The 14,240-nt window shown below is 38.2% G+C and overlaps 1 protein-coding gene across 1 annotated transcript in view; it reads right to left on the reverse strand.

Annotated features, from left to right (window-relative positions):
- Nucleotides 1-710: 710 nt before the first annotated feature.
- LOC132434000 (uncharacterized protein C12orf42-like) overlaps nucleotides 711-14,240 on the reverse strand; it is a 365,625-nt gene continuing 352,095 nt past the window's right edge. Inside the window, exon 12 of the mRNA XM_069541209.1 lies at nucleotides 711-962. The gene's annotated coding sequence lies outside the window, so the exon portion shown is untranslated. The remainder of the gene's footprint in view (nucleotides 963-14,240) is intronic.

Raw genomic sequence — 14,240 nt, forward strand, 5'->3', positions numbered from 1 at the left:
TGCAACGGACGCGGGTTCGTGCCCCGGTCTGGGAAGATCCCACATGCCACAGAGCGGCTGGGCCCGTGAGCCATGGCCGCTGAGCCTGCGCATCCGGAGCCTGTGCCCTGCAACGGGAGAGGCCACAGCAGTGAGAGGCCCGCGTACCACAAAAAACAAAAAACAAAACAAAACAAAAAACAATATCACCACCACCCATTCCTGTACTTTTAAAGTTAAAACAGACAAATAACTACCTGTTATTTGGGAATAACAGGGAAGCCCCATTCCTGTACTTTTAAAGTTAACTTTTATTTGTCTGTTTTAAAGTTAAAACAGACAAATAACTACCACTCCATTTCCTCATCTCATTACTCTGCAGGTCTATCTTTACACCCTGAAATAATCGTCAAAGTACAAGCAACCTGGGCTCTAAGCCCAACCTCCTGGTGGCTAAAATACCTAAAACCAAGGCCTTGGGAGGAGAATCCAAGCCAGTAAAGGTGGTGTCTTCCGGTTGTTAACGGAGTTGTCCTTGGGAAGATCAGGTGGGATCTTGTCTATGGCCCCTCTGTCCCTTCCCCCAGGGTACTCTTATCCAACAATACAAATATTTTATCATTAAAGGCTAAAAACCCCCTGGCTTCTGTTTTTGCGTCATTTCATTGTTTTCATGCTTGTGGCAGGGCAGCAATGAATGGAAACCAGGCTGACCTAATCTAGTCTAAATATTCTGAACCCAAGAAGGGAATCCTCTGCAGCAGAATGCCAACCTACATCTTTTAATTGCCTCGGCTCCTGATAGATTGGCTCTTACCCCCTTTGAATTCCTTTGTTGCAGAGGAGTTAAAATTCATGAGCGTCCCATGCCTGGGAAAATTCACTCCAGTGCTGCGATTTTTCTGAGCCAAGCTGGCCAACATCGCAAAGAGTCGGAGGTCTGTCGGGCCATCTGTTACATAATAGTCAACAATCTTGAAAATCTAGGGAAACAGCGATGAGGAGAGCGAAGATGATGAGGCATTTAAACAGAACAGATTGCTGCCTTACTTACGGGGCGGGGGGGGGGGGGAAGGGAGAGATAATATGCTTTGATTGAAGCAGAGACCAGCTTTATTAGCATAAGGAACAAAACAAACTTTAAAAAAATGGCACCAGTGAAGCTGACAGTCTAAAGAGGTTTGGTGACAAACCCCATGTTGAATTGTAGGTCACAGGGGCCCTAAATGTGACGGCGAGACACGCACACAGAAACAACACACAATGCATGTGCTCCCACACAGAGGCACACACACATCAGCAACATAGGAGAGAAACCACCAAAAAATTGCTGTTGGATTCAGACGCTAAATACAAGCCTATACTTAAATTTCAAAGGCTTGCAAGCCTGGGAAAGGCATTTTGCCTTCCAAGCAAACCACTTTCATTACGGGGTGAGAGGAGTCAGGGTCTACTTTGACTATTTCAACAAAGCACAGTCACATTTGACCAGCACCTGACTCTCAAATTCCCCGTAGCTGCCTGTAAACTTTGTCATCTTTAGTAAGCACATGTCCATCCTTAGCCGTGACCTATATAGCATTCGACCTGAATGTTTAGAAACATTCGACTGTTTCTAAAAAAGAGGAATGAAACTGGAGTTAACAAAGAGTAAGGAAAAAAGAGATGAGGACAACTGGCGAAAGAGAAGAAATAGCAAAAAGAAGATAAGAAAGTCTGGAAAAGGCATTATGTCAGTAGAGAGCCTCAAAATATAGGGCAAAAATAAAGTATGTTTGTTTAAAACCAACTCACTGGCAAACAAAAACTGAACTCTAGTTAATGGCGTGCAGGCTGAAGTGTTTTGGGGGGAGTACTGATGTCCACAGCTCATGTCCACAGCTCATGGATAATGTCCACAGCTCATGGATACTGTCCACAGCTCATGGATAAATGGATTGCTTTATACTAAAACAAATAAGAGAAAAGCTAATTGTAGAATTTAGGTGGTGGGTACATGGGTGTGCACTGTACAATTCTTTCACCTTGTCTGTATTTTGAAAATGTCCACAATAAAATGTTGAAAAAAAACCAAATGAACACTGTGACTCCAGACGTTAAAATAGAATGAACACTGAAATAGGAATTCTAGATATTTTTAAATGTCTAATTAATCATCTCTTTAATTTCCATTTTTCTTTCCCATGACATTGTTTCCAAATATGCAGCTTGAATTAGAAACGAAAGAAGTGGATTAAAGAACGTGATTACAAAACTTGAGCGACTAGTTCTGCTGCTGTGGTTATTTCCTTGTTGTTTTCAGTAAACTAAAATGAATGAGATTGGTAAAAGTCATAATTTGGTACAATAAAAGTAGATTTTACTGTCACTTTCTCACAAATGGACTCTCTTTGAGATGAACCATACTAATTCTTCATTCCTCCTCACAAGTTCCTTCCCCTGACAGATAATCACTGAAAAACATACCAACAAAACCAGTTTCAAACCTCAGATATTTCAGAGTGCTGAGTCGGAACGTGTTTGGCAAATTTCACTCCAGTTAAGTATCTGGTTTATTTTTCCCGCCAGTCTTCACTGGATCTAAATAACGAAACTTGTTAGACGTATTTTTCATTGAGGGGCTGGCCCCCAGTATCAAAGAGTGAAAGAATGAAAGAAAGAACTTCTATTTCTAGAAGTTCCATTTTGCCCATCTCTTTGAACTAAGCTATGAAATGACGGTTTGCATTCAGGGACAGGAGAAATCAGAAAGGAAAAGGTAATTCAAAGGATAGCTAAACCTTCACGTGCATTTGTCTGTGTTTCAGAAAGGGCTTAATCTCCTGCTCGGGGCATTTTATGCCTAACTCAACATGTGCGGAAACCACTTTTTTTCTGTCATAACTAAATAAAAATACAAATATGTATTTTAACCAAGTAGACCTAGTGTGTTCAAGTCAAAAATTTAGGCACAAGGCACTAGAATTTCAAATGAGAACATAAGCGATTCCATTTAATATACAAAACCACATTGTGAGGTAACCTCCCAGCTCACAACATGAAAATGCAGAAGAGGGCAAGGTTAGAGGCTCGCGTTGGTTCAAGAATATCTGTCTGCGAGCAGCACATTTTATACTGGAACGTGACAGGCGACAAGGTTATTGTCTGCAAGTTTTCACCCCAGGGGATAAAAAAGAGAGGGGAAAAATGTGAAAGTATTTGAGCAAATAGTAGACACTGTGGGGTGTCCTCTTTTCCAAGCCAGCAACAGCGGTTTCAATGCCCTGACCCATGAAAAGAAGCATTGGTAGTTCAATGCTCACCAAATGGCGGGTTTGGGATTCAGTGTTGGAAAATTACTGGGTAGAAGTGGATGCAATTTATAAGAGCAAAATAAGGCAGAGGATCTGGAGGAGGCTGGGCTCTCTGTCTGTCACGTTCAGTGGCATCCCCGGCCTCTGTCATTCCTTCCTCCATCACATCCAGGCCTTTGGTCACATCCTGGGCCTAAGTCAGTGAGGAACCACCTCTGACCAAGAATCCGGGGAAACTGCTCTCCGAGGAGTGGAAGAAACTTGCCCCCAGTTGCCGACTGTGTCCGTATAACACCCCAGATGCACAAAACCCCAGCCAGTTTATCTGAGAGGAGTGAAAATTCACCTCAGGTTTTGTAACAAGTACCTCTAAAAGCTTGCATTTCCAAATGGTGCCTGTAGAGTCTTTCTCTAATAGGAGAAAAGGCCTTTAAATAATTCATCAGGGGCTTCCCTGGTGGCGCAGTGGTTGAGAGTCTGTCTGCTGATGCAGGGGACATGGGTTCGTGCCCTGGTCCGGGAAGATCCCACATGCCGCGGAACGGCTGGGCCCATAAGCCACGGCCGCTGAGTCTGCGCGTCTGGAGCCTGTGCTCCGCAATGGGAGAGGCCACAACAGTGAGAGGCCCGCGTACCGCAAAAAAAAAAAAAAAAAAAAAAAATTCATCAGATGAAATGACTGAAATGTTTGGAGTAATTTCGACATAATCGCAGCCTCTGAGACACAAATAAAACAAATACTTGTTAAGCGTCAGACTGTCTAGGTATGACTCTCAGCACTGCCATTTACTACTTGTAATATTGAGCTAGGTTTTATACCTCTAGTCTTAGCTTTCCTGTCTTTAAAATGGGGAGAATAAAAATAGTATAATAATAAGAATATTACTACTACTAATCATCATTATTATTATTATCACAGGGTTATTGTGAGGATCAGATGAGCTAATACGAAGATAGCATACACCACATTGCTTCACAGTTACGTGCTTAGTAACTTAATTGCTGTTATGTTCATCATTACTATTATCTTCTGGGCAGAAAGCTTATATATAAACTTGGGCGATACCTATTGGCTGGGGCACTCCTGGCTAAAGAGTACAGCACATGTATTCTGGGAGCTTGGCTTGAGTGCTTTCCAGTAAGTTACTTTGGCTTCATCCTGTTCATAGAAAAAACAAACCAGAGGAAGGGAAGAAGAAAAAAAAAAGCTAAAAGAGTACATTTGTGGGTAATCTTGGCTCTGATTACCAAGTCTTTTATCTCTCCAGAGATTTATGTCTCTTTGTAGTCACCTTAGCAAGCTTGAGGAAAGTCCCATGGTATTTTTCTATTTTTCATATTTGCAGTAAATAAGGTAAGTCCCTTAATGAAAAATGAGATACCAGAGAGGTAGAGAGTACAAGTTTTTGATTTTGCAATGGGCCAGGCAAAGTAGATGTTGGTATCAGCTTTCGTCACATGAGGCAATGAGGAAAGTCTTCCACACGTATCAGTATTACATTTGAGAGTTGAACTTTAACATACGTTCCTTGTGATGCTAAAAAGAAGCTTTTACAGGGGGTGATATAATTTTGAGGTGTGGAGGAAAATTACTGAGCATCCACAACTTAAAATAAATCACGTTCCATTTCTAGTAGTCAGAGTTCTTAGTTGTAGGCAACAGAAACTGACTTGGGCAACTTAAGCAGAAGGGAATACTTTAGAAGGATATGGACACTGCCTAGGAGGAACAGTCTTAGAATGAGCAAGAACTATAGGGACTCTTGGACGCACAGCTGTTAGAAGTACACTTCTGCTGCTTAAGATGTATGATTGACACCTCCATACTGTGTCCTTTCCTCAAGATTCAAAATCCTAGAAAGGCATATCTGATTGGCCAAGGGTGGTGATGTGACCTGCTCCTCGGGTCACGCAGCTGTGTTCTCTTCAGGTCCAGTAGTGGGAGTGGGTAGTATCTCCTCCTACGACCCACACACAATGGGGGATTATCCAGAAAATCAATCAGGATGCTATGAGGGTTAGTATTGGATATTAGACAGCCAGAGAAGGCACTTCCACACTGCACTTTTCTAAACATTCCCCAAAAGTTAGAATTAAACTCTGTTATTTCTAATTATGGTTATCATCTTTCACACATTTAAAATGATTTTTATTTTTACTTTAAAAAGGTAATTCTTAGAGGTCTGAGTTTTCTAGTTACAATTCAGTAAGTTACGGATCTTTGTCAATTTCAAAGAGGCCTTATGAGGAAAGAGGGAGGTGATCATGGCCGTTAACAGAGATGTTATGGTCCAGGATCACCTCTGTTGTTTTGAAGAGGATGGGCTAAAGTTATTTTTTTGTATATGAAATTGACCAATATAAAAATAGAATAATAACCAGTAGTGCCACGGGTATAGTGAATCAGGCACTCTTATACATTATTGGTAGGAGATTAAACTGGTGCATCCCATCTGAAGGACAATTTGGCATTATATATTTAAAATGTCCACAACCTCTGACCTAAGAATTCCATTTCTAAGAATTTATCTTAAAGGAAAAAATAGTGTAAGCACAAATATATTTATTGCAACATTGTATATAATTGTACAAAAGTAGAAAATATTCAACAAAAGGTAGATTGGTTGATTAAACTGGTAAACTATATAATGAAATAGTTTGCAGTCATTAAAAGATGTTATGGAATTGTTTGTTAACGTTTTAAGACATTTATGATATGTGGTTGGAGAACAAGAAAACAGGTTACAAAAGAGTATGTGAAGTATGGTGACCTCTTGATTTAAAAGATGTAAATGCAGTTTGTGTGGGTCACTATATGTGAATATACAGAAAGAAAAAAGTCTGGAAAGTCATACATTAAAATACTAATAATGGTAATTTCGGGTGGTGGGATTATTTTTATGTGTTTCTTTGTGTTTCCTGCCAATTTTTTTTGTCTTTGCGTACTGCATATGGAATTGAAACATAATAAAATTTATTTATAAGGTTTTTTATGTTAAGGAAGTATAGACCAACATAAGTGAGCATACAGAGGCAGGACCAATGTCTCAGATACTATTTCAGAAATGTACCTTGTGTAAATTGTGCTTTTCAAGGAAAAAAATGCCTCTTTGTACAAGTTGACAACATCTTGAAAACATCCTTAAATGTTTATGAGAGAGATCATAATGTTCTTCCTTATGTCTTTGTTCACGTTATAAGGCTAAGGCATTTTTTTCCAAAAAGTGTCTACTAATGTGGTTTGCATAAACCATGAGCTACAGGGAGAAGCTGTGCTTCATTTGACCCCAGGTAGGAGAGTAGAAAGCTCTTTCATTTTGCCAGATAAACAGAAAGCACCCAGACCTTTTCAGCCACAATGCCATTCAGGCATGTAGATGTGATATCCATAGATCAATAGATAAAGTAGCAAGCAAAGCGTCCCAGTTCTCATGGGGCATACTTCAGAGGGCCCCAAGGATGCAAAAGATGCCCTCATCGAGTGCAGCACAGGATGAATTTGCACACTTTTTATATAAATTAAGCCTTACTAGTGGTTTCTAAGGAGGCCCATAAAAGATGCAGAAAAGCAAGCATTAATGTGTTTCCCTGTGCTGTGGTCAAAATGAAATTTCAAAGGAGAAAAACAATTTGGTCTGCTTCTTTTCCCCTTATGGCAGAGTCTAGCTTTCATTTTTCTGAACAATTATTTTCTAATTTAGATGCTTAATAAGAACCTTCAGGTCAATATGATGAAAGACACTTTGTAAAATGAAGAACTAGCATTATGCCAAATTAAAGTTTGGGTCTTTGCAATGAATGAACCATTTTCTATATAGAAATCCATGGCTATGACCCAGGGGCAATGCAGAGGTTTTTTTTTTTTTTTTTTTTTTAGGTTCTCTCTAATGAAACTTTCTCTCCCTCTCTTTTTTCCTTGTCAGTTGTCTTTGTGTTTCGGAATTGAATGCAACCCACTGGATTTCGCCACTGGTTCCCTCCTTCTCTGCGTTACACAGCAGTAACTACTACACAGAGTGTACTCTGCAGAGCCACATATGTGCAAAGCTGGTGTTCACTTGGAGTGTTGGTACAGGACATTTCATCTTGCTTAGGTCCCTGGCCCCCTTTTCTATCTTGGCTTTGTAAAACCTTGTTCAGCCGTTACCAGAGAGAACAAAATGTCCAGCAAAATGGGGGAAAGCATTGCAGAGAAAATCTGTTTACACAAGGCACATGGACCAGCAATCAAAATAGCCTGACCGACTTTGTGGTTTAACTTTTCACAAAGTAAAAGCCATAGGACAAAGCTCGAGGGGTTGGGGGTCGGGGGAGAACAATGGCAGAAATAAATGTCAGTAGCATCCCCTCCCTGTTTTAATTAGCCATACGAAAGAGGGACGTTTAACTTAAAGACGACTGGTGTGGATAGTAGAATCGTATCTTTCTCTGTGTATTTATTAATGAGTGACAACAGACTGATTGAAAAATGAATTTGCTTCATTCAATAAAAGCAAACAATGTAGGTTAGTGGAATTCGATCCCCACTGAGGTATAGCAGGGGCAGGATTAAGTTTACATGTGGGTCTGCTAAAAGTCCAACTATTTTAGATTATTTAAAACAAATTTTATTGAAGTATTTTGGGTTATTTTAGATTCTTGCACTTAAGGGTCTTCCTAATTAATAAAGGCTGTAACTGTAATTATCACCGTATGCCTACATCAAGAGTCAAGCTCTTGAGTGTGACCTCAGAGTTACCACACTAGGACCAAAATATGTTTCACTTGAAGTCACTCCCATAGTTCTAATTACGTTCTAAAAGGTCTAGTTTATAACCTTCATTTGTTATGGTTTTGTTTGGCTCATACTGTAATAACAAGAATACCTAGTTGGAAATTCTCTGCAAATTCCACTTTATTTACAGTTCAGTGCTTTTTGTTCCCCAAATTATTTCTTAATTTACCATCCTTGTTTGAAATATTAGAGCCTTTTTGAAGAGTGTGAATAAAAAGGGTTCCTTTTCTTTTGATGGTTAGACCTACACCATCCTTTAGCCCTAGGCCTTGTTCATTTTTTACTTCTGCCTTTAGCCCTGCGTCTTGTTCTCTGGGTCCACAGACCATGAACTGAGAAGATGCTAAATGAGGCTCATTCTAGCTACAGGGATTGTGTTAGCAGATATAAATAATAGTGTCCATTTTAATAAAGTGAAATATCTTGGAACAACCAAGAAATAAACTGTTATTAGTTTTATATTATGTCAGTATTTCTATCATTATCTCTGTTACGGACGTGGGAGTAACTGATAGCTTTACTTTCCATGTAGGGAAACTAAACACAGATAAGTTGTGTTATTAAAAAAAAAAATCATGCTGTATCTTGCACTTGGTTAAAAATCAGGGCTAGGGAAACTTCAGAACAAGCTTTCCGAGATGTCTGTGTAGTCAGAAAATTATTGTTCATTGGTCCATTATCGCTCAAGAAGGAATTTGTATACCATAGCATATCCTAATAGAGATTTACATTAAGACTGCAAAGCTGGGCACTGAGAGTAGTTGGTGTATAACCCTCTGTTCTCATTTATCCTGAAATGCAAGTTTCCTTCAGAGTGGGTGAGGGAGCCCCAGTACCTAACTGCTTGCTACCCAAAAGTTTACTTGTCTCCAAAATTCCATTTTGAGGTCCAATTGAAGCAAAACCACGTTCAAAGATTAGGCTTAAATTGCATCCTCCTGATTTTCAAAAGAAAACCTTTGCTTAGAATTAGTTCTCTGTAAGTAGAACAATTAGTATTTTCATTCTAATTTGGGACCAAAAAACCAGTGATTCTTAAACTGTGCTCCCACAGCACAGTCTATGACATAGATTGGCTCAAGAGATTCCACCACGAAAATGATGTATTTAGAGTTGCTGTAGAAGACAAAAATCCAGGACGACCAGTTAGGTTGGAATTTCAGATAAGTCATGAATATTTTTTAGTATATAAAACAGAGGTATGTCTCTCTGCCTTCCGAAAATATCCAAGAAGCAATCACGTTTTGAAATTAAGATTTTATTTTTTATTTACTTTTTGTTGTCCAGGGTCCTTTAGTGAAGAAGGATTTTTAAGGGTGAAATGAATAAATCTGGGTATGGATATGTTGTCTCTCATAAATAAAATATTGCTCACTACTTTTATAAAGTAGCTTTCCTTATAGAATGGCTTCTTTTTGCACCTATATTAAAAATGTCAATTTATCCCAATTCTAAGGAATTTATAAAAGGAAATCTTGGGGCATGAATTGTTAAACCAAGGTTTTCAGGAATTACACACTCCTAAAATTTTTTTTTTTTTTGCAGTACGCGGGTCTCTCACCACTGTGGCCTCTCCCGCTGCGGAGCACAGGCTCTGGACGCGCAGGCTCGGCGGCCATGGTTCACGGGCCCAGCCACTCCGTGGCATGTGGGATCTTCCTGGACCGGGGCACGAACCCGTGTCCCCTGCATCGGCAGGCGGACTCTCAACCACTGTGCCACCAGGGAAGCCCACACACTCCTAAAATTTAATGTCATAATTTAATAAATTTCTGTCACTGCTACTTTGGGTTTTTTTTCATTTAAACATTTAGTAGAGATTACTGAACACCTGTTCTATGTCAGATGGATATATAAATATGAATGAGAAAATATCCCCTCCTTCAAGAATCTTACAGTCAAATGAGCAAATAAAGACACAGTTAAATGCAAGAAAGTGACATAGTTGCCACAACACCTCATAAATATCACCCACAAATTTGTTACTTCTGCTAAGAATACATGTTCCCAAAAAACAAAGTGCTTCTAAAACAAAGTGACTAGATAAACATACGTAAAGTTAGCTTTTATTGACTGTTTATTGTGGGCTAGCCATATTGCTAATTTAGGTTAATCCGTAATCGAAATGAATCCTCATAATTCTATGATGCACATTATTTTATTATTCCTTTTTTGAAGCTGAGGCACAGCAAGACAGATTCACGGGCCTTGCCCAAGGACACACACCTGAAAGGCAGCCCAGCTGGTGCCCGCTATGAATCAAAGAAGCTGGGAGATAGGATGGAGTCAAAGTGACTCATAACTTTTGTTTCTTCACAGCAGATTTCCTGAGGGATCACCAATATCAGAGCACCTATTTCTAATGTAAAATACTGGCATAGTCAGAATATTGTTGGACCAATACCTGATTATATTTGAATTTTTCTCTACTGCACTGACCCATTATTGTTTTTCATCATCACCATTTTGCTCTGGAAAATTATCATAGATACAGCCTAGAAGTCTTAACCTGTATATGTAGACTTCATCTGCATCAGTTAGATCATCTGAAGGGAGAGTATCTTTCAAAGTGGTTAATACCGGTGGACAATGAATTAATTCAGACATTTAAGAATGAAATACCAATCTTGCACAAACTCTTCCAGAGAATAGAAAAAGGCAGCATACTTCCTAACACTTTAGGCGGTCAGAATAACCTGAATTCTATAGCCTGACAAGAATATTTTAAGAAAGAAAAATTACAGATTAATAGATTTCACTTAAAAAGATATAAAACATAAATAATATTAGGTTGAGCCATATACATTTGTCATTTTTAGGTCAAATATTGTCAAATATTAGCCTTTTCATACGGTTCAAGCTAGCATTAGCAAATTGGATCTAACTAGCTTTAAGAGTAGCATCATAATCAAGTGAGTTTGAAAATACCAATCAGTATAATTCATGCATAAAAGAAGTAAAAATTATTAGCATCTTAATAGATGCAGAAAAAATATTTGATAAGATTTAACAGCCATTCATGAAAATAACTCCTGGCAAACTATTATAGATTTATTAATTATAAGGAATATTGTGGTAGGCAGAAGTCTAAGATGATTCCCAAGATTTCTGCCCAATGGTGTGTATTCTCTGTATAATTCCCTCTCCTTGACTGTGAGCAGAACCTGTAAATATGATGGGCTATCACTCCTACAGTTGATGTTGAGTTAATCAAAAGGCAGATTATCCAAGTGGGCCTGACCTAATCTGGTGAGCCATTAAAAGGGACTGGCATCTCCCTGAAGTCAGAGAATCTCCATTGCTAGCTTTGAAGGTGGAAAAGGCCAAATAACCACGGCTCGAGTGTGGCCACTAGGAACTTAGAGAACCCCCCAGCTGACAGCCAGGGAAAATACAGAAAACAAAAGGGACCTCAATCTTACAACCACAAAGAACTGAATTCAGCCAATAAATGATGTTAGAAGAGGACCCAAAACTCCAGAAAAACTCCAGATACAAACTCAGCCCCAGCTAACACCTTGATTTCTGACTTGTGAGACCCTGAATTGAGATCTAGTTGAACTCTGCCCATACTTCTGATCTACAAATCTGTGAGATACTAAATCTGTGTTGTTTTAAGTGGCTGAATTTTGGTAATTTGTTATGCAGCAACAGAAAGCCAACTCAAATATGTATTTAAAAAATTCACAGGAACCATTATACTCAATGACAAATATTGAAAACTTTCCCCTAAGATCAGGAATGCCCACTTTCACCATTTCTATTCAACACTATACAGGCTGTTCTAGCAAATGCAACAAAACAAACAAACAAAAAAGTTAAAAGCATAAGGATTGAAAAGGAATGGATAAAACTGGCATTGTTGACAAATTACATGACTGTGGACCTAGAATATCCAAAAGAATCTACAAACTTTTAGAATTGACAAATAAAGGTAGCAAGGTTGCTGGATAGAAGGAAGGTCAATATACAACACAAAAAAATGTATTTTGTGGCTAGTAAGCAACAAAAAGTAGAAAATAAAATTTAAAATAATTTACAATAGCACCAAAATAATCAGATACATACAAAAAATATAATGAAAGATGTGTAAGACTTTTATACTAAAGCTAAGACAATATTACTGAGAGAAATGAAAAGAGATTTAAATAAAGGTAGAGATATACGATGTTCATGAATTGGCCCAATACTGTGAACATATCAGGTCCCTACAAATTAATCTATATACCTACTGCAGTCTCAATATAAATTCTAGCAGTGCTATGGATTGAATGTTTGTGTTCCCCAAAATTCATATGTTGAAATCTTAACCCCCACTGCTGTAAAGGTATTAGGACTTAGGGCCTTAGGTCAAGTGGATGGAGCCCTCATGAATGGGATTAGTGCCCTTATAAGAAGAGACACAAGATGTCTCTCTCTCTCTGTCTCTTTCTATCTCTCTCTCTGTTTCTGTCTCTCTCCCTCTCTCCCTCTCTCTCTCTGTGCCACGTGAGAATGCAACGAGAAGGCTGCCTGCAAATGAGGAAGAAGGCCCTTATCAGACACCTGATCAGCGGCCCCTTGATCTTAGCTGTCCCAGCCTCCAGAACTGTGAGAAATAATTTCCCGTTGTTTAAGCTATCCCATCTATGGTAATCTGTTAGAGAGCCTGAGGTGACTGAGACAAGTTGTAGACCCACTTGTTTATTTTTGCTTTCATTGCCTGTGCTTTTGGTGTCACATCCGAAAAAGTCAATTCCCAGACCACTATCAAGGAGATTTTCCCCTATGGTTTTTTCTAGGAGTTTTACAGTTTCAGTTCTTACAATTAAGTCTTTAATACATTTTGAGTTAATTTTTGTGAATGGTGTAAGATAAGTATCTAGTTTAATTATTTTGCATGTGAATATCCCATTTTCCCGACACCATTTATTGAAGAGACTACCCTTTCCCCATGTGTATTCTTGGTGACCTTGTCAAAGATTAGTTAACGGCATATTGTGTACATTTATTTCTGGGCTATCTATTCTGTTCCATTGGTCTATGTGTCTGTTTTTATGCCAGTACCATACTCTTTTGATCACTATAGCTTTGTAATATAGTCTGAAGTCAGGATGTGTGCTGTCTCCAGCTTTCTTCTTCTTTCTCAAGATTGCTTTGGCTATTTAGGGTCTTTTGTGGTTTCATACAAGTCTTAGGATTATTTTTTCTATCTCTGTGAAAAATGCCACTGGAATTTTGATAGGAACTGCACTGAATCTGTAGATAACTTTGAGTATTATGTAGATTTTAATAATATTAATTCTTCCAATCCATAAAAACAAGGTTTATTTCCATTTATTTGTGTCTTCTTTAATAACTTTCATCAATACCTTATAGTTTCCAGTGTACAGATATTTTACCTCCTTGGTTAAATTTATTCTCAACTATTTTATTCTTTTTTATGCTACTGTAAATTTTTTCTTAATTTCTTTTTCAGAGAGCTCATTGTTAGTATATAAAAACACAACTTATTTTTGTATATTGATTTTGTATCCTGCAACTTCACTGAAATCACTTATTTTTTCTAACAGTTTGTTGGTGGAATCTTTAGGGCTTTATAAACCTTATTAAATATAGGGTTTTATATAATAACATGTCACCTACAAACAGAGAAAATTTGGATACCTTTAGAAAGGAAATAATCAAAAAATGCAAAAGAAACTGACAAAATGGGAAAAAAATATTTGCAAACATACATACAATAAGGGGTTAATTCTAAAATATATAAGGAACTCATATAAGTCAATAGGAAAAAAAACCAAATAACCCAATTTAAAGCTGGGCAAAGGACATGTACAGACACTTTTCCAAAGAAGACATACAAATGGCCAACAGGTATATGAAACGGTGCACAACATCACTAATCATCAGGGAAATGCAAATCAAAACCACAATGAGATATCACCTCATACCTGTTAGGACAGCTTTTATCAGAAACACAAGAGATAATAAGAGTTGGCAAGCATGTGGAGAAAAGGCAACCCTTGTTCACTGTTGGAAAAATAATTATAAAAAATATTGTAGCCATTATGGAAAAAGTATGGAGGTTCAAGAAATTAAAAATTGAACTACCATATGATCCAGCAATCCCACTCTGGGTACATATCCAAAAAAATGAAGTCAGTACCTGGAAGAGATATCTGCACCCCCATGTTCATTGCTGCATTATTCAC

This window comes from Delphinus delphis, chromosome 11, assembly GCF_949987515.2.
Source record: "Delphinus delphis chromosome 11, mDelDel1.2, whole genome shotgun sequence".
Classification (NCBI taxonomy): Eukaryota; Metazoa; Chordata; class Mammalia; order Artiodactyla; family Delphinidae; genus Delphinus; species Delphinus delphis.